The 19,765-nt window shown below is 53.7% G+C and overlaps 1 protein-coding gene across 1 annotated transcript in view; it reads right to left on the minus strand.

Annotated features, from left to right (window-relative positions):
• Window positions 1-19,044, minus strand: part of LOC119957815 (synaptosomal-associated protein 25-like) — a 347,410-nt gene extending 328,366 nt beyond the window's left edge. Inside the window, exon 1 of the mRNA XM_038785944.1 lies at window positions 18,978-19,044. The gene's annotated coding sequence lies outside the window, so the exon portion shown is untranslated. The remainder of the gene's footprint in view (window positions 1-18,977) is intronic.
• Window positions 19,045-19,765: the final 721 nt, after the last annotated feature.

Below are 19,765 nucleotides of genomic sequence, written 5' to 3' on the forward strand. Positions count from 1 at the left end.
TCCAGTCTGCACCGACCCACTGAAGCCCTCACTTCCACCCTATCCCCGTAACCCAATAATCCCTCCTAACCTTTTTGGACACTGAGGGGCAATTTTAGCGTGTCCAATCCAACTAACCTGCACGTCTTTCGGGACTGTGGGAGGAAAGCGGAGCACCCGGAGGAAACCCACGCAGACACGGGGAGAACGTGCAGACTCCGCACAGACAGTGACCCAAGCCGGGAATCGAACCTGGGACCCTGGAGCTGTGAAGTAACGGTGCTAACCACTGTGCAACCGTGCTGCCCACCGGTATTGCATCACCGTGTCGGGCACAGTGAGGCCATCCGATTCAATCCATTGTTTTCCCAAGTGTGAGAATTGTTATATTGCAGAGCGTGGCTGGCAGGAGGAGATGGTGCAGCAATTCCAACAACACTTCTGTCATGCAAAAGCACTTTCACACTCCAAATAAGCAGCGTGCTTATTCATTATTAAATATTTTCAGGTGCCTTGTTCTACATCTGAAAAATCAACGTTTTTCAACAGACTTACGCCAAAGTGCAATAAAAACACAGATGGTAAATTCTGAACAAATATTATTTACCCTAGTTCTGTAACGCAAACAGAAAAATAAAACCACCTGAACACAGGCCGTCTGCAACTGAGACACTGACTAAACAACGAAAGGGAAATGGTGCAGTTCAATTTGCTGACTGGAGACAATTGCTTTTATCGCGCATGTGAGGGGAATCCTTTGTACCTACATAAGTAAAGGGGCATTATCTCGATGTAGGCAAAATCAAAGTCTTCAACTTCAGCTGCTAGACTGGGACTGCAGCGGGTGGTGAGGGAACCAACAAGAGGGAAGAACATGCTTGACCTCATCCTCACCAATCTGCCTGCTGCGGATGTATCTGTCCCTGACAGTATCGGTAGAAGTGACCACCGCACAGTCCTTGTGGAGACAAAGTCCCGTCTTCACATTGAGGATACCCTCCATCGTGTTGTGTGGCACTGCCACCCTGCCAAATGGGATAGACTTCGAACAGATCGAGCAACTCAGGACTGGGCATCCATGAGGCGCTGTGGGCCATCAGCAGCAGCGGAATTGTATTCAAGCACATTCTGCAACCTCATGGCCTGGCATCTCCCCCACTCTCCCATTACCACCCAGCCAGGGGATCAACCCTGGCTCAATGAAGAGAGCAGGAGAGCATGCCAGGAGCAACATCAGGCAGACCGAAAAATGAGATGCCAACCTGGTGAAGCTACAACACAGGACTACTTGTGTACCAAACAGCATAAGCAGCAAGGTATAGACAGAGCTGAGCCATTCCACAATGCACACATCAGATCTAAGCTCTATAGTCCTGCCACATTCAGCCGGGAATGCTGGTGGACAATTAAATAACTCACTGTTGGAGGAGGCTCCACAAATATCCCCATCCTCAATGATGGAGGAGCCCAGCACATCTGTGCAAAAGACAAGGTTGAAGCATTCGCAACAATCCAGCCAGAAGTGCCAAGTGGATGATCCATCTCGGTCTCCTCCAGAGGTTCCAGCATCACAGATGTCAGTCTTCAGCCAATAAGATTCACTCCACATCAGATCAAGAATCAGCTGAAGGCACTGGATACGGCACAGGCTACGGATTCTGACAATATCCCAGCAATACCATTGAAGACTTGTGCTCCAGAACTTGCCGCACCCCCTAGCCAAGCTGTTTCAGTACGGCTACAACACTGGCATCTACCCAGCAATGTGGAAAGTTGCCCAGGTGTGTCCTGTACACAAGAAACAGGACAAATCCAACCCAGCCAATTTCCGCCCTATCAGTCTACTCTCCATCAGCAGCAAAGTGATGGGAGGGGTCATCAACAGTGTTACCAAGCGGCACTTACTCAGCAATAACCTGCTCACGGACACTCAGTTTGGGTTCCACCAGGGTCACGCAGCTCCTGACCTCATTACAGCCTTGGTTCAAACATGGACAAAAGAGCTGAATGCCGGAGGTGAGGTGGGAGTGATTGCCCTCGACATCAAGGCAGCATTTGACCGAGTGTGGCATCAAGCAGCCCGAGCTAAACTGGGATCAATGGGAATCAGGGGGGGGAAGTCTCCGCTGGTTAGAGTCATACCCGGCACAAAGGAAGATGGTGGATAGAACACTCTGCTACCAGTGCGCGGAAGTGGTGGAGGGAGATCAATCTCCTGGACACTTGCCGTGAGCGATCCTGGAGAAAACTCAGCGGGATATTGAAAAAGATTGCTTCTTTTTGTCATTTTCTTTGAACATTTCTCTATGCCTGACCTGCTGACTATTTCCAGCACTTTCTGTTTTGATCTCGGCTCCCATTGGGGATTTGACATTTCAAGTTCCCTGGTTGAATATCACACTGTGGGTCTAAACATCTAAACTACACTCACCTACAGCTAATCTCACTACTGGTTTAAACTATGATCTGCTCTCACTTACACTATCTGTACTTCTGACGCTCACTAGCTAACTCCTGCGCACACTCTCACCACAAGGCTTAGCATCACTGCCTTATATAGTTGTAACTGTAGCTCCCTCTAGTGGCTACTGTTGACACTTCATTAGCCCTTGCAGTTCTGATAGTTATGATAATACCTCACCACTAGAGCCCTCAGCTTGGATCGCGAACCTGTTTAAAATCAATTGCAAAGTGAGGATGAATCAGAAATAAATCCTACCTTTGCGTCTTCTGGTCAGGAATCATGTGCCACGGGCAGCACGGTGGCACCGTGGTTAGCACTGCTGCCTCACAGTGCTCAGGACCCGGGTTCGATCCCGGCCCTGGGTCACTGTCCGTGTGGAGTTTGCACATTCTCCCCGTGTCTGCGTGGGTCTCACCCCCACAACCCAAAGATGTGCAGGGTCGGTGGATTGGCCAGGCTAAATTGCCCCCTTAATTGGGGAAAATAACAATTTGGTACTCTAAATTTGTTATAAAAAAGGAACCATGTGCTATTGTAGTCCTGAAAGGGTTAATTCCGTGTTGTGACTAAAGCGCACAGTTGCTATTATTTGTTTCATTTCCTGTCGGGAGAATATTCCTGGTAACGGAACAAAACAAATGTTCCACGGTAAACAGATTATTTGCTCAGCAGGAAGTCAACACAAGGGTAGATGAGGCCCTTGGTGACAGCGTCTCCTTTCCAGCGGCAGTCACAGCTGTGCTGCCCCGGCTCAGGGGAGAGTACACGAGCACCATCTCAGTCATGTCAGATCCCAACCAGTCATTGCAACAACAAAAGGATCGTCTCCTCCTTCCCCGCACCGAGCCACAGTGTCAGGGCCGGCCCAAGGTACCGGCAACTCGGGCAGTCGCCCGGGGCGCCATGTGCTAGGGGGCGCCAGAGACTCGGGTCCCGCGCATGCGCAGTTGGGCCGGTGCCCTCCCGCAGGGCTGCCCCCTCCGCCCCCCCCTCCCGCCGCCCCCTCCCTCCGGCCGCCCCCCTCGGCCCCGCCCCCGCCCCCGCCCCCCCTCGCCCTCGCCCCCCCCCGCCCTCGCCCCCCCCCGCCTCGGCCCTGCCCCCCCACCTCAGCCCCGCCCCCCCCCCACCTCGGCCCCGCCCCCCCCCACCTCGGCCCCCCCCAACCCCCCCCACCTCAGCCCCCCCCCAACCCCCCCCACCTCAGCCCCCCCCCCAACCCCCCGTCCCCCGTCCCCCCCCGAAGGGCGCTGAAGTTCAGCTTGCCCGGGGCGCCAGCAACCCTAGGGCCAGCGCTGCACAGTGTTCACCGAGCATTAGAATTGGGTGCACAATCGAAGCAACTCATGCAAATGCAACGGACTGTTCCATGCAGAACAAGGACAACTTGCATTTATTTTATTTTTTTTTATAATTTTTATTGAAAAGATTTTTTACATGAAAATATTTACCCCAACTAACCTTAGACTATTACAAAATATTCCCTCTTAACAAATATCCCCCCCCCGCCCGACCCCCCGCGCGCGCTGTCCCTCCCCCCCTCCCCCCCCCCCCCAAAAACAAACAAAGCAACAATTAACATCAAACATGAACTGCGAACAAATTTGCCCGCATTACAACCTTAAATAACCCACCACACCCGTTGTTGCCACCCCCCCCCCTCTCCCCCCCCCCCCCCCCCCCGGGTTGCTGCTGCTGCGACCTCTGCACCCTATCTTTGAGCCAAAAAGTCGAGGAAAGGCTGCCACCGCCTGAAGAACCCTTGTACCGACCCTCTCAGGGCGAATTTGACCCTTTCCAACTGAATAAAGCTTGCCATGTCATTGATCCAAGTTTCCACGCTTGGAGGCCTCGCGTCCTTCCACTGTATTAGTATCCTTCTTCGCGCAACTAGGGACGCAAAGGCCAGTACTCCGGCCTCTCTCGCCTCCTGTACCCCCGGCTCCACCCCAACCCCAAAGATCGCTAGTCCCCATCCTGGTTTGACCCTGGATCCCACCACCCTCGACACCGTCTTTGCCACCCCCTTCCAGAACTCCTCCAGTGCCGGACATGCCCAAAACATATGGACATGGTTCGCTGGACTTCCCGAACACCTGACACATCTGTCCTCACCCCCAAAGAACCGACTCATCCTTGTCCCCGTCATATGGGCTCTATGTAGCACCTTAAATTGAATGAGGCTAAGCCTCGCACACGAGGAGGAAGAATTAAGCCTCTCCAGGGCATCAGCCCATGTCCCATCCTCTATCTGCTCTCCCAGCTCCCCCTCCCACTTGGCTTTCAGCTCCTCTACTGATGCCTCCTCCGCCTCCTGCATTACTTTGTATATGTCCGATATCCTCCCCCCTCCGACCCAGACCCCCGAGAGCACCCTATCGCTCGCCCCCCTGCTGGGGAGCAAGGGAAACCCTTCCACCTGGCGTCTAGCAAATGCCTTCACCTGCAAATGTCTAAACACGTTTCCCGGGGGGAGCCCGAATTTCTCCTCCAGCTCTCTCAGGCTCGCAAACCTCCCATCTACAAACAGATCCTTCAGCTGCCTGATGCCCACCCTGTGCCAGCTCTGAAATCCCCCGTCCATGTTCCCCGGGATGAATCTATGGTTCCCTCTTAACGGTGCCTCCATCAGACCTCCCACTTCCCCCCTGTGTCGCCTCCACTGCCCCCAGATCTTGAGGGTGGCCGCCACCACCGGGCTCGTGGTGTACCTCGTGGGAGGGAGCGGCCATGGCGCCGTTACTAGGGCCCCCAGGCTTATGTTGCCACAGGACGCCCTCTCCATTCGTTTCCAAGCTGCCCCCTCCCCTTCCATCATCCACTTGCGCACCATCGATACATTAGCCGCCCAGTAATACCCCGAAAGGTTGGGTAATGCCAGCCCTCCACTCTCCCTACTCCGCTCCAAGAAGACCCTCCTCACCCTTGGGGTGCCATGCGCCCACACGTAGCTCATGATGCTGCTCGTCACCTTTTTGAAGAAGAAGGGAGGAAGATGGGCAAGCACTGAAATAAAAACAAAAACCTCGGGAGGACCGTCATTTTAACGGACTGCACTCTGCCCGCCAGCGACAGCGGCACCATGTCCCACCTTTTAAATTCCTCCTCCATCTGTTCCACCAGCCTGGAGAAGTTCAACTTGTGGAGAGTCCCCCAGTTCCTTGCCACCTGCACCCCTAAATATCTAAAACTCTTTCCTGCTCTCTTCAACGGGAGTCTCCCGATTCCCTCTTCCTGGTCCCCTGGGTGTATCACAAATACCTCACTCTTACCCAAGTTTAGCTTGTACCCCGAAAAGTCCCCGAATTCTGCTAGCAGTTCCATCACCTCCGGCATTCCCCCTTCTGGGTCTGCCACGTATAGCAGCAGGTCGTCCGCGTATAGCGATACCCGGTGCTCCTCCCCGCCCCTTGTCAGCCCTCTCCACCCCCCTGAGCCCCTCAGTGCCATCACCAACGGTTCAATTGCCAGTGCGAAGAGCAGGGGGGACAAGGGGCACCCCTGTCTGGTCCCCCGGTGGAGCCCAAAATACTCCGATCTCCTACCATTCGTCACTACACTTGCCGTCGGGGCCGAATAGAGCAGCTTCACCCATTTAATAAATCCCTCCCCAAATCCAAACCGTTCCAGCGTCTCCCACAGGTACTTCCACTCCACCCTATCAAATGCTTTCTCCGCGTCCAATGCCACCACTATCTCCGCCTCCCCCTCCACTGCCGGCATCATGATGACGTTTAGCAGTCTCCGCACGTTCGTATTAAGCTGCCGCCCTTTCACAAAACCCGTCTGGTCCTCGTGTATCACCCCTGGCACACAATCCTCTATCCTGGTAGCCAGGATCTTTGCCAGCAGCTTGGCGTCCACATTCAGGAGCGAGATAGGCCTATATGACCCACACTGCACGGGGTCCTTGTCCCGCTTCAAGATCAGAGAGATCAGTGCCTGCGACATTGTCGGGGGCAGAGCCCCCCCCTCCCATGCCTCGTTGAAGGCTCGTACCAGCACAGGGCCCACCAAATCCGCATATTTTTTGTAAAATTCCACCGGGAACCCGTCTGGCCCCGGCGCCTTCCCCGACTGCATATGCCCAATCCCCTTGACTAGCTCCTCTAACCCTATCGGCGCCCCCAGCCCCTCTACCAGCTCCTCTTGGACCTTGGGGAACCTCAATTTGTTCAAGAAGCCCTCCATCCCCCCTCCCCTCGTCGGCGGCTCTGACCGATACAGCTCCTTATAGAAGTCTCTGAAAACCCCATTTACTTCTGGCCCCTTCTGCACTATGTTCCCACCCCTCTCCCTCACTCCCCCAATTTCTCTAGCCGCATCCCGCTTGCGGAGCTGATGCGCCAACAACCTACTCGCCTTCTCCCCATACTCATAAATCGCGCCCTGCGCCCTTCTCCACTGTGTCTCCGCCTTTCTGGTGGTCAACAGGTCAAACTTAGCCTGCAAACTACGCCGTTCCCCCAACAGCCCCTCCTCTGGTGCCTCCGCATATTTCCTATCCACGTCCAGAAGCTCCCCCACCAGCCTCTCCCTCTCCTGTCTCTCCCTCCTTTCCCTATGTGCCCGTATGGAGATCAGCTCCCCCCGGATCACCGCCTTCAGGGCCTCCCATACCATCCCCACCTGCACCTCCCCCGTGTCATTAATGTCCAGATATCTTTCAATGCTCTTCCGGACCCTCTTACACACCTCCTCATCCGCCAGCAACCCCACATCCAGGCGCCACAGCGGACGCTGGTCTCGCACCTCCCCCATTTCCAAATCTACCCAGTGTGGCGCGTGGTCTGAGACCGCTATGGCCGAGTACTCCACTTCCCGTACTTTCGGGATCAGTCCCCTGCTCAATACAAAAAGTCAATTCTAGAATAGACTCTGTGGACATGGGAGAAAAAGGAATACTCCCTCGCCCTCGGCCTCCCAAACCTCCAGGGGTCCACCCTCCCATCTGCTCCATAAACCCCTTTAACACTTCTGCCGCTGCCGGCCTCCTACTCGTCCTTGAACTCGATCTGTCCAACACGGGGTCCAGCACTGTGTTGAAGTCCCCCCCCATGATCAGGCCCCCTGCCTCCAGGTCCGGAATGAGGCCCAGTAGGCGCCTCATGAAGCCAGCGTCGTCCCAGTTCGGGGCATACACATTAACCATCACCACTTTCTCCCCCTGTAGCCTGCCCTTCACCATGACATATCTACCCTCTTTATCCGCCACCACCTCCGCCGCCACGAACGACACCCTCTTCCCTACCAGGATCGCCACCCCCCGGTTCTTTACGTCCAGTCCTGAGTGGAACACCTGTCCCACCCACCCCCTTCTCAGGCGGACCTGGTCCGCCACCTTCAAATGGGTCTCTTGTAGAATTGCTACATCCGCCTTCAGCCCCTTCAAATGCGAGATTACTCTCGTTCTCTTGACCGGCCCATTCAGCCCCCTCACATTCCAAGTGATCAGCCGGGTCGAAGGGCAGCCCGCCCCTCTCCCCTGCCGACTAGCCATATCCTGTCACCTGCTCGCCCCGAGTCAGCCCTCCCTTTCTGACCCGCTCCCCATGGCGATGGCGCCCCCCCCCCCCCCCCCCCCACCCCTCCAGTCCTCAACTTCTCCTCCCTGGCCTTTTCAGCAGCAACCCGGTGGCCCCCCCCTTCCCCCCTCCCCCTCCCCCCCCCACCCCCCTCCCCCCCCCCCAGGCTAGGACCCTTCCTAGCCACGATGCACCCTCCATAGTACTTCCGTAAGTCAGCTGGTTTACGCTGACCCGGCTGCCCCTGCCACCCTCCGGCTCCTCCCGGCATGGGGGACGTCCCCCCCCTTACCACCCCTCCTTGACCCCGCTCCAGCGCGGGAAAGGGAGCCATTGCTGACCACGCCCCTTACTCCCACCCCCCTCCCTCCTCTGCCCCGTGCGCGGGAAACCAGAGGAAAGCCCGCGCTTTCGCCCTGCCCCTCCCCGCCCCTCCATCTTCAGTTCCACCCCCGTCCCCGATCTCACACCGATAAATACAAAACAACCAAAAACCCCACAAGAAACACATACCCCCGGCACTCCCCCCCACCCCGCCCTCCCAACATAACATTATAAATAACAGAAAAAAGAGAGAAAAAACTGGTATAGAGAACAAAAAGGGTCCAAAAATACGGCCAAGTGAAAATCCAACCAAAAGAAAGCCACGTGTCCAGCTTAAAGTACCAGAGCGGCAACGACCGCCAAGTATCCCCTGGTTCTAGTTCGAGTCCAGCTTTTCTTCCTGGACAAAGGCCCACGCCTCCTCCGGAGACTCGAAATAGTGGTGCTGGTCCTTATAGGTCACCCACAAGCGCGCTGGCTGCAGCATCCCGAATCTGATTCTCTTGGCATGCAGCACCGCCTTCGTCCGGTTGAACCGGGCCCGCCGCTTTGCCACCTCTGCACTCCAGTGCTGAAAGATCCTCACCGTCGAGTTCTCCCATTTGCTGCTCCTCTCTCTCTTGGCCCACCTCAGCACCCTCTCCCGGTCACTGAATCGCTGGAACCGAACCAGCACCGCCCTCGGGGGTTCGTTTGCTCTTGGCTTCCTGGCCATTACTCTGTAGGCCTCCTCCAATTCCAGGAGCGAAGGGACGGCCCCTGCCCCCATCAGTGAGCCCAGCATTTCTGCCACATACCCCTGGAGGTCCGACCCCTCCAGCCCTTCTGCCAGGCCCAGGATCCTCAGGTTTTTCCGCCTCATGCGGGTATCCATCTCCTCCAATCGGTTTTGCCATCTCAGGTGGAGTGCCTCGTGCACCTCCACCTTTCCCACGAGGACCGTGGCCTCCTCCTCCCTCACAGTCATCTCCTGCTGCAGCTCCCGAATTGACGCCTCTTGGGTTGCCTGTGCCCCCATCAGCCTGGTGGTCGTCGCGTTCATCGACTCCAGCAGCTCCACTTTCAGCTCCGTGAAGAAGCGCAGGAGAACGGCCTGCTGCTCCTCCGCCCATTTCCTCCAGTCCTCGGGTGCGCCGCCGGCCGCCATTTTGGATTTCTTCCCCCGCTTTTTTCGGGGAGCTGCTGCCGCTTTTTTTCCTGCCCCACTTCAGGTGACGACCATAAATTTTTCGGGGTTCTCCTCTGGGAACCTTCCCCCACCGGGAATTGCCGTTCCAGCGCCGTTAGGGGCCCTCCAATCGGCCCGAAAACACCTTCCTCACAGGAGCAGCCAAACGTGCGACTTAGCTGGTCATAGCCGCAACCGGAAGTCGACAACTTGCATTTATATAGCACTTTCCCAGACCGGAGGACCGCCCCCCCCCCCCCCCCCCCCCCCCCCCCCCCCCCCCGAAGCACTTGACAGCCAAGGAGGTATTTTGGAAATGCAGTAATGTGGGAAACACCTCAGCTAATTTTCACACAGCAAAGTTCGGAGAAAGAGCGAGGAGACAAGCTTTGCGAGTTTGAGGAGCTTGGAGGAGAAATTTGGGCTGGGAAATTTGGGAAATGATTTTAGGTACCTACAGTTGCGGGACTTTGTTCGTAGACAGGTCCCATCTTTCCCACGCCTCCCGCCAATGGGGATCCTAGAAAGAATAGTCTCTAGGGGGGGAAGAAGGGGAGGGCAGAGTCTCGGGTATATATAAGGTGCTCATGAGGGAGGAAGGGTCCCAGACAGAGGAACTGAAACTTAAATGGGAGGAGGAACTAGGCGGGGAAATGGAGGATGGGCTGTGGGCAGAGGCCCTGAGTAGGGTAAATTCGACTGCGACATGTGCTAGGCTCGGGCTGATCCAATTTAAGGTCGTTCACCGGGCCCATATGACGGTGGCTCGGATGAGCAAATTCTTTGGGATAGAGGACAAATGCGCTAGGTGCGCGGGAGGACCAGCGAACCACGTTCACATGTTTTGGGCATGTCCGATGCCTAGGGGGTACTGGGAGGGATTTGCGAGCGTCATGTCCCGGGTGCTAAAAACAAGGGTGGCGATGGGTCCAGGGGTGGCAATTTTTGGGGTTTCGGAAGACCCGGGAGTCCAGGGGGAGAAAGAGGCCGATGTGTTGGCCTTTGCTTCCCTGATAGCCCGGCGACGAATACTATTGGCGTGGAGGGACTCAAAGCCCCCGAAGACTGAGTTGTGGCTGTCGGACATGTCGAGTTTCCTGGGTATGGAAAAAATTAAGTTCGCCTTGAGGGGATCTGTGCAGGGGTTCGCCCGGAGGTGGCAACCATTTATTGACTTCTTCGCGGGAGAGTGAGCGTCAGCAGGGGGGGAGGGGGGAAGAGTAGAGTAGAGTAGGAGGGAAAAAATGGCGGGTAGCACCGGTGGGAGAGGAGCGGGCTTGTGCAGTATGTTATGATTGAAGTATTGAAAGTACGTGGATGTTTGCACATTTTTGCCTTTTTTGCTTCCTTTCTGTTGATGTCTGTAACTGTTTACAAAGCCAAAAACTATCTCAATAAAATTGTTTATTAAAAAAAAGAGCGAGGAGACAATGACCAAGTAATCAAGAAGGCAGACGGCATGCTTGTCTTCATTGGCCGGGGCATTGAGTGTAAGAATTGGCAAGTCATGTTGCAGCTGTGTAGAACCTTAGTTAGGCCACACTTGGAGTATAATGTTCAATTCTGGTCACCACACTACCAGAAGGATGTGGAGGCTTTGGAGAGGGTGCAGAAGAGATTTACCAGGATGTTGCCTGGTATGGAGGACATTAGCTATGAGGAGAGGTTGGATAAACTCGGTTTGTTCTCACTGGAACGACAGAGGTTGAGGGGCGACCTGATAGAGGTCTGCAAAATGATGAGGGACGCAGACAGAGTGGATAGTCAGAAGCTTATTCCCAGGGTGGAAGCGTCAATTACTAGGGGTCATAGGTTTAAGGTGCGAGGGGCAAAGTTCAGAGGAGATGTGCGAGGGAGGGTTTTTACACAGAGGGTAGTGGGTGCCTGGAACTCGCTACCGGAGGAGGTGGTGGAAATTGGGACGATAGTGACATTTAAGGGGAATCTTGACAAATACATGAATAGGATGGGAATAGAGGGATACGGACACCGGAAGTGTAGAAGGTTTTAGGTTAGAAGGGGTAGCATGGTCGGCGCAGGCTTGGAGGGCCGAAGGGCCTGTTCCTGTGCTGTACTTTCCTTTGTTTTTTCTTTTATGACACTGATCAACATCAGCCAGGACACCAGAGAAAGCTGCCCCTCCTCGTCTTTGAAATGAAGCAAATGGGCCGTTTATATCTAGACAGTGCCTCAGTTTAACACGTGTGCATGTTTCTGTCCATGTACATGTGCATGGGTCGATGTACATGTGTGTGCATGCAGGTGTGGGCTGAGTTTTTCCAAATCCCAGGCTACCCTTCTGCCGAAACCGGCAGCGGATCCCAGGTCCGCAAGGAGAGATGGCGGGACCCCCGGCGGGATTTTGCCAACTAACAGCCCACCGACAGGAATCGCCGGCGTCCATTTGAGGATGGAGGCCCGAGTCTGTCGGAGCAGCTGGTCCGCTGAGGGGGTCAGCAGCCCGCTAGCCTCGGCCGCGCCCCCAATGGGGGTGGTCGCTGCTGAGGTTGCAGGGAGAGGAAGGCGGCTTCTCCATATTGAGGGTCCCTCGAAGACCGGGTGGTTTTTTTTCGAATAAGAACTGTGCTCAGCCAGGCGGGTAGACTCCAGACTTCAGCAGCGGCTTGACCGCTATGGAAGACCCCTCCCAGACAGTAGATTGGAAACTGCCACTGTTTACCGGATGGTCTCCCCCCCCCCCCCGGGGGCAGGAAGCCCATCTCAACGTCAGTAAAATCCGGATTGAGGTGGATGGTAGACGTGGATCCGTTTAGTTGGTTGACGGACTCCAGTGAGCGGGCGGGCCAGGTACGACAGTCCGTCTCCGCGGCGACAGTCCGTTTCCGCGGAGACAGTCCGCCTCCGCGGCGACAGTCCGTTTCCGCGGAGACAGTCCGTCTCCGCGGCGACAGTCCGTCTCCGCGGCGACAGTCTCTTCCCGAGGAGACAGCCCGTTCCCGAGGAGACAGTCCGTTTCCGAGGAGACAGTCCGTCTCTGCGGCGACAGTCCATTTCCGCGCAGACTATAAGTTGACGGTGACATGATTGGCAAGATTTGCATTCCCGTACAGGACCACGCCGCACGCAGTAACTGGGGTGGCCCCCGCTAAGGTGGATCGTATATTTCGTCCATGACTCAGTTCGATTCTGCCGGACATCGGTGCGAAGGTGCGTCGTCACTAAGATTCGCCAGGGCATTGCCCAGTTCAACGTTGCCCTCTTTCGCTGTTTCGCACCTGATGACGTGGGGATCGTTCATAACTTCAACAACGGGGCTCGCGGCTCTGTGGGACTGTTGCCGGTCCAACGGGATTGGTCTCATAGAAGTTCGGGTCCGGGGGGGCGACTGATGAAGCGACACCTGGATCACTGCGGCTGCTCCCTCGCGATGTTCCTCAGAAGAAGCCTGCTCTGTGGATCCTCCGGCTCCATTGCCAAACCAGCCTGCTGCGGTGACGCCTCCAGCCTCTCTCGACGACGACATGCCCGACGCTGTGCCATCAGAGACCGAGATGGAGACGCGGACCCCCCCGGAGGTCTCGGACACCGACTCCGTAGTTCAACCAATTCCTGACTTTCGTCCGCCACGTCGTTTGGGCCGCCGGCGGTGTTCGCCGGCGTGGTATACGCCGACTGACCGGCGTATCAGCTTCACGATTACTTGCTGGAGTTGAGGAGACTCTGTCGTCTTCTGTCTGCTGCTCCTTCTCCGTTCCACCTCAGCGCTCATTGAGGAGGTCTCCGGACTTTGTGGGGGGGGGGGGAGCAATGTAATACCCGCACGGGACCTATGGGGTGGTATTGCTTGTCTACAGTACGATGCGGTCTCCCCCATTAGGGTCAGGGTAACCTAATTTCCCCGTGTATACAAGGTCAGCCAGTTAGGCACCAACCAGACAGGAACCTGGGACTGGGGAGTGTACACATCTCGTTGGTTAATAAAACTTTATTCTTATTTTTACTCAGTGTGGACTCCCCATGTCCTTATCAAGATGGCGGCCATGAAACTCTCACTGCCCGTTCTAAATCAGGATTCACTAATGTTCTTTCGGAAAGGAAGTAATAATAATAATAATTTTTATTAGTGTCACAGTAGGCTTACATTAACACTGCAATGAAGTTACTGTGAAAAGCCCCTAGTCGCCACATTCCGGCTCCTGTTCGGGTACACAGAGGGAGAATTCAGAATGTGGGTCGTACATGTTTGCGTGTGAACGAGTGTGTATATATGTTCAGCTGTAAGTGTGCGTGTGCTCGCATGTACAAGTCTATGTGCTGGAGTGGGAATAGGCACATGCATGAGTGCACATGTGCCATAAAAATAATATTAATTGCTTATTGTCACGAGTAGGCTTCAATGAAGTTACTGTGAAAAGCCCCTAGTCGCCACATTCCGGCGCCTGTTCGGGGAGGCTGGTACGGGAATTGAACTCACGCTGCTGCCTTGTTTTGCATTTACAAGCCAGCTGTTTAGCCCACTGTGCTAAACCAGCCCCTTCCATGTAACGGAGGAAGCCCGATCTCGTGTGTGATGCATTCCAAGGTTGAATAACCAGTTAGCAAGGTACTAAGGGACTGCTGTCATTTGCAGAATTACACCCACCAGAGGCATTCAAAAGAAAAAAAATCCTCATCTTGTGATTAAGATGACACAGCGAGGGAGGGAGAGAATGAGTCATTCGGGTCCCTTGGTAAGATTTTCCTGCAATCACTCCCACTCTCTGCTTGCTACACATTCACTGTGAGGTATCTACTTTGTATAAAGTGGTAACATTTATTTACAATGTCCTTATTACAGTCTCACAGCAACACCAGGCTTCCAAAGATAATGACCTTGTGAAGGACCAAGTTGGATTGTAAAACATCTTCTGAAATATTAACAGGTCCGGAGAAACACTCACTCAACGACCGAAAGATTTGCTGCTTTGTTTGAAGGAGCATAAAATCACAAAGGAAGAGAAGAAGGCCATTCGGCCCATCAGGGCTGTACTGGTTTTCCTGTAACCTTGTCTTCATTTATTTTTTACATCAAACTTGCTTCTGAATTTGTTTCCATCACCTTTCAGGCAGTGCCTTCCAGACCAGGAGAACTTTTTTGCCCAAAATAAATTCTCCCCATCACCATGCTGGCTTTATTGACAGTTACCTTCAACGTGTGCCCTCTGGCGACTGACTCTCCTGAAACTTTCTCCCCATTTACCTTTTATGAAATGAAAATCGCTTATTGTCACGAGTAGGCTTCGATGAAGTTACTGTGTAAAGCCCCTAGTCGCCACATTCCGGCGCCTGTTCGGGGAGGCTGGTACGGGAAACCTGCTCTGCAAGTTTGTTTCTGATAGAACACACGTCTTTGGGTTGTGGAGGCGAAACCCACGCAAACACGGGGAGGATGTGCAAACTCCACACGCGCACTGACCCGGGGCTGGGATCAAACTTGGGCCTCAGCGCCGTGAGGCAGCAGTGCTAACCACCGTGCCATCTTGCTGCCCGGATTTACTTGTTAGGCGAGGGCAAACACTCTCCGGAGGGAGGAGTCCGCACTCGAAGAGCCTTGGCATCAGCAGATCGGTGAGCCTTGCCCAACAGCAAATCAAAGGCTTGGAAGGTCACTGGCTTCACAGATGCCAGGGTGCGTGACCCAAGCTCGGTGTCAAACCTCTGCTTCAGACAAGACACGGTAGACAAGGGTGAATGAGTTGTAATCAATGGAGAACCATTATGTTCTCCAATGAGGGGGCCATCTCTTCATCCTCTTCAAGAAGTAGACCTTGGTGATTGAGAGCACCTTACAGCAGGAGGTTATTCTTGAAGAAAACCATTCAACTTTGATACAAATCCTCATGCTGCCCATCTGACAGCAGACTGAAATCAGCCAGGTCTAAGAGGTGGGAGCCCTTGGCTTGGGAACGGTAAAGCAGGTGAACTGTCTGTCATTTTGAAACCGTGACATTGATGCTCTATTTATAGAGTTCCAGCATATAGCATCCACTATCTGCCCCAAAATCAGGCCTACTAAATTCGCATTTTATTTCCAAGGATCAGTGCTGGAGACACTGTATCACTTTCTGTGTCTCTGAACCCACTGAGAGGGTTAATCGTGGTTCAGAGTGGACCAAAGTTAGGGTCCAGCGCGTACATTAAGTGCAACAACAATCTCTCCCTCAATGTCAGCAAAACGAAGGAACTGGTCGTCGACTTCAGGAAGCGAAGTGTCGTACACGCCTCTGTCTGCAACAATGGTGGTGGCCAAGGTGGAGATGGTTGACAACTTCAAATTCCTAGGTGTAAACATCGCCAACAATCTGTCCTGGTCCACCCACGTCGACGCTACCACCAAGAAAGCACAACAGCGCCTCAGGAAATTCGACATGTCCACATTGACTCTTGCCAATTTTTACAGATGCACCATAAAAAGCATCCTATCGGGCTGCATCACAGCCTGGTATGGCAAAACTGCAATAAACTTCAGAGAGGCTCGTTTAGCACACTGGGCTAAATAGCTGGATTTTAAAGCAGACCGAGGCAGGCCAGTAGCAGCCAGTCTCCCGAACAGGCGCCCCTAGGCGCCGGAATGTGGCGACTGGGGGCTTTTCACAGTAACTTCATTTGAAGCCTACTTGTATCAAAAAGCGATTTTCATTCGTTTCAGAGTCATGTACACAGCCCAGTCCATCACGCGAGCTCGCCTCCCATCCGTTGTCTCTGTCTACACCTCCCGCTGCCTTGGGAAAGCGGGCAGCATAATCAAAGACCCCTCCCACCCGGGTTATTCTCTCTTCCAACCTCTTCCATCGGGCAGGAGATACAGAAGTCTGAGAACACGCACTAACAGATTCAAAAGCAGCTTCTTCCCTGCTGTTACCAGACTCCTGAATGGCCCTCTTATGGACCGAGCTGATCTCTCTACGCATCTTCTATACTGTTGTAGCACTACACTCCGTATGCTTAACCCGATGTCTATGTATTTACATTGTATATTTATCGTATGTCATGTTCCTCATGCATGGAATGATCTGTCTGGACTGTGCGCAGTACAGTATTTTTCACTGCACCTTGGAACACGTGACAATAAGTCTCAATCTAAATTAGGTTCCGACACCAATGATCGAGTGTATTGACTGTCTCAGTCTTCCCTCAGCACCAGTGTTTTGGAGCTGGATCCATGGCTACCATAGTTCCCGCTGTCACTGGACCACAATACTGTGGACTAAGTAGAGGTCAATATCTCTCTGCGTGTGTCACATAAACTCATCAACTTCCTTTGATGAGAGTTGTGGAAATATTCCAATGCTGCCACCATGCCTGTAGCCTATGTTTCCCTTCAGGTTGCCACATCAATTGGATTGCAACACCAACAATGTCCAGGTGAAAACATCGAGCTTTAATAAAACTACAAAATCGAACTGTGAAATAAGCAATAGAAAATGGCGACGCCGACATGGAAACACGCTCCCAGTCACCAGAGGGCGATGCTGGGTAGTGCATGGAGAATCAGGAATACCCATGGTATGTTGGCCTTCATTGCGAGAGGTTTCGAGTGCAGAAGCGGGGATGTGTTGCTGCAATTGTACAGGGCCTTGGTGAGGGCACACTTGGAGTATTGTGTGTAGTTCTTTGAGGAAGGATGTTCTTGCTCTCGAGGGAGTGCAGCGAAGGTTTACCAGACTGATTCCAGGGATGGTGGGACTGTCATATGAGGAGAGATTGACTAGGTTGGGATTGTTCTCGCTGGAGTTCAGAAGAATGAGGGGGGGGGATCTCATAGAGACTTATAAAATTCTAACAGGACTAGACAGGGTAGATGCAGGGAAGATGTTCCCAATGGTGGGTGTGTCCAGAACCAGGGGTCACAGTCGGAGGATTCAGGGGAAACCATTTCGGACAGAGATAAGGAGACATTTCTTCACCCAAAGAGTGGTGAGCCTGTGGAATTCATTACTCATTGTGGAATTCATTGTATTTAGGTGTACAGATCACCAACAGCCTATCCTGGTCCCCCTCATGCCAACAGTACAGTTAAGAAAGCCCACCAGCGACTCTACTTTCTCAGAAGACTAAGGAAATTTGGCATGTCAGCTACGACCCTCCCCAACTTCTACAGATGCACCATAGAAAGCATTCTTTCTGGTTGTATCACAGCTTGGCATGGAGCCTGTTCTGCCCAAGACCACAGGAAACTACAAAAGGTTGTGAATGTAGCCCCGCCCATCACGCAAACCAGCCTCCCATCCATTGACTCTGTCTATAATTCCCGCTGCCTCAGAAAGGCAGCCAGCATAATTAAGGACCCCATGCGCCCCTGACATACTCTCTTCCACCTTCTTCCATCAGGAAAAAGGTACAAAAGTTTGAGGTCACCTACCAACCGACTCATCTTCCCTACTGCCAGACGTTTGAATGGACCTACCTCGTATTAAGTTGATCTTTTCTCTACACCTTGCTATAACTGTAACATTATATTCTGCAGTCTCTCCTTCCTTCCCTATGTACGGTATGCATTGTTTGTACAGCATCCAAGAAACAATACTTTTCATTGTACTGTATACTAATACATGTGACAATAATAAATCAAATCAAATCACAGAAAGTAGTTGATGCTAAAATATTGAATATATTCAAGAGGCAGCTGGATATAGCACGTGGGCGAATGGGGTCAAAGGTTTTTTGGGGGAAAGCAGGATTAGGTTATTGAGTTGGATGATCAGCCATGATCGTGATGAATGGCAGAGCAGGCTCGAAGGGCCAAAAGGCCTCCTCCTGCTCCTAACTTCTATGTATCTAAGAAAAAATGCTGGAATGTATCTTTTATGCTTTATCCTTTTTTACATATATTTCTCAAAGAAACATTTTTCTTGTTGAGTTCTGTTGAGCTACTCCTTGGCCAGTCTGCACCAGGGCCTTCGCCAATGCTGTTCTTAATTCAGCCACAAGGAGGCAAAAGCGAGCAACGCAAACAGGCCGACTGTCCAGATTTCTCTCCTTCCCATTGCATCAATCTCTGGCCTCAGCTCTGCACTGCGCCCTGACCAGACGTTGAGGCTGGGACCCCACCGTTTGGGGATTAGCGGATGAAGGCGCAGATTAGCTGGTACATTCCTCCCATGACTAACAATGACTAGGCGTGCAAGGCACTCCATTGGCTGTACGCGCTCTGGGACATCTTGGAAGTTGTGGAAGGTGCAACAGAAATACGAGTCTCACTGTGTAACATGGCTGCATGACTTTTGTCCATTTGTCAATGTGCATTTATTAAACCCCCTTTGGCAAATGGACAAAATTTGGGACAAGGCAGTGGCAATTTGTGTTTAGATTCATCAATTACATTTTCAAAAAGAAAAGAGAATTCAACAGGAAATCAAAGACTATGAAGGACAAGAAAGTATTTTTGCTCAATTTGAAATTGGACAGCTTCCCATCAGAAAGCAGCCTTATCAAAGCACACACTTGCACATAAAACTCTGCACTTTTAGTGAGTGCACGGGTTGCAAATGGAGGTTTGAGGTGTGAGGGGTTTTCCTACCTGACACTGAAGCAAGTCCAGGTCCAGCTCCCTCTCCTCCACAGCTCCTTCCCCACTCACCAGCCTAGCAGAGCAGGGAGAGGTCCCGCCTCCGCCGCACGCTCATTGGCCCGCCCGCCCGCCGGCCTCCTGCCTGATTGGCCTGCCCGCCTGTCATTCGGGTGACGCCACAGGACATGCTAATCGCGGCCGCCCGGCGCCTCCCCATTGGCCGCCGCTCCTGTCAGTCAGCCGCGTTGCTATAGGCGACGCCCAGGTGGCACTTTGGTCCAGGTGAGGGCAGCATCTGCTGGCGGATCTGCCCATCCCTCAGGCAGGCAAGGAGAGGGGCTGACCTTCCCTCCCTTCACTGCCCCCTGCCCTGCCCCCTGTCCCACCTACCTGCCCTGCCTTGCCCCTCCCTGACCTACCCTGCCCCACCTACCTGCCCTGCCCCTGCCCCACCTACCTGCCCTGCCCCTCCCTGACCTACCCTGCCCTACCTACCTACCCACCTGCCCTGCCCCACCTACCTGCCCTGCCTTGCCCCTCCCTGACCTACCCCCTGTCCTGCCCTGCCCTGCCCCACCTACCTGCCCTGCCTTGCCCCTCCCTGACCTACCCCCTGTCCTGCCCTGCCCTGCCCCACCTACCTGCCCTGCCTTGTCCCTCCCTGACCTACCCCCTGTCCTGCCCTGCCCTGCCCCACCTACCTGCCCTGTCTTGTCCCTCCCTGACCTACCCTGCCCTACCTACCTGCCCCCTGCCCTACCTGCCTGCCCTGCCTTGTCCCTCCCTGACCTACCCTA

Source organism: Scyliorhinus canicula, chromosome 27 (assembly GCF_902713615.1).
Source record: "Scyliorhinus canicula chromosome 27, sScyCan1.1, whole genome shotgun sequence".
Taxonomy (NCBI): Eukaryota; Metazoa; Chordata; class Chondrichthyes; order Carcharhiniformes; family Scyliorhinidae; genus Scyliorhinus; species Scyliorhinus canicula.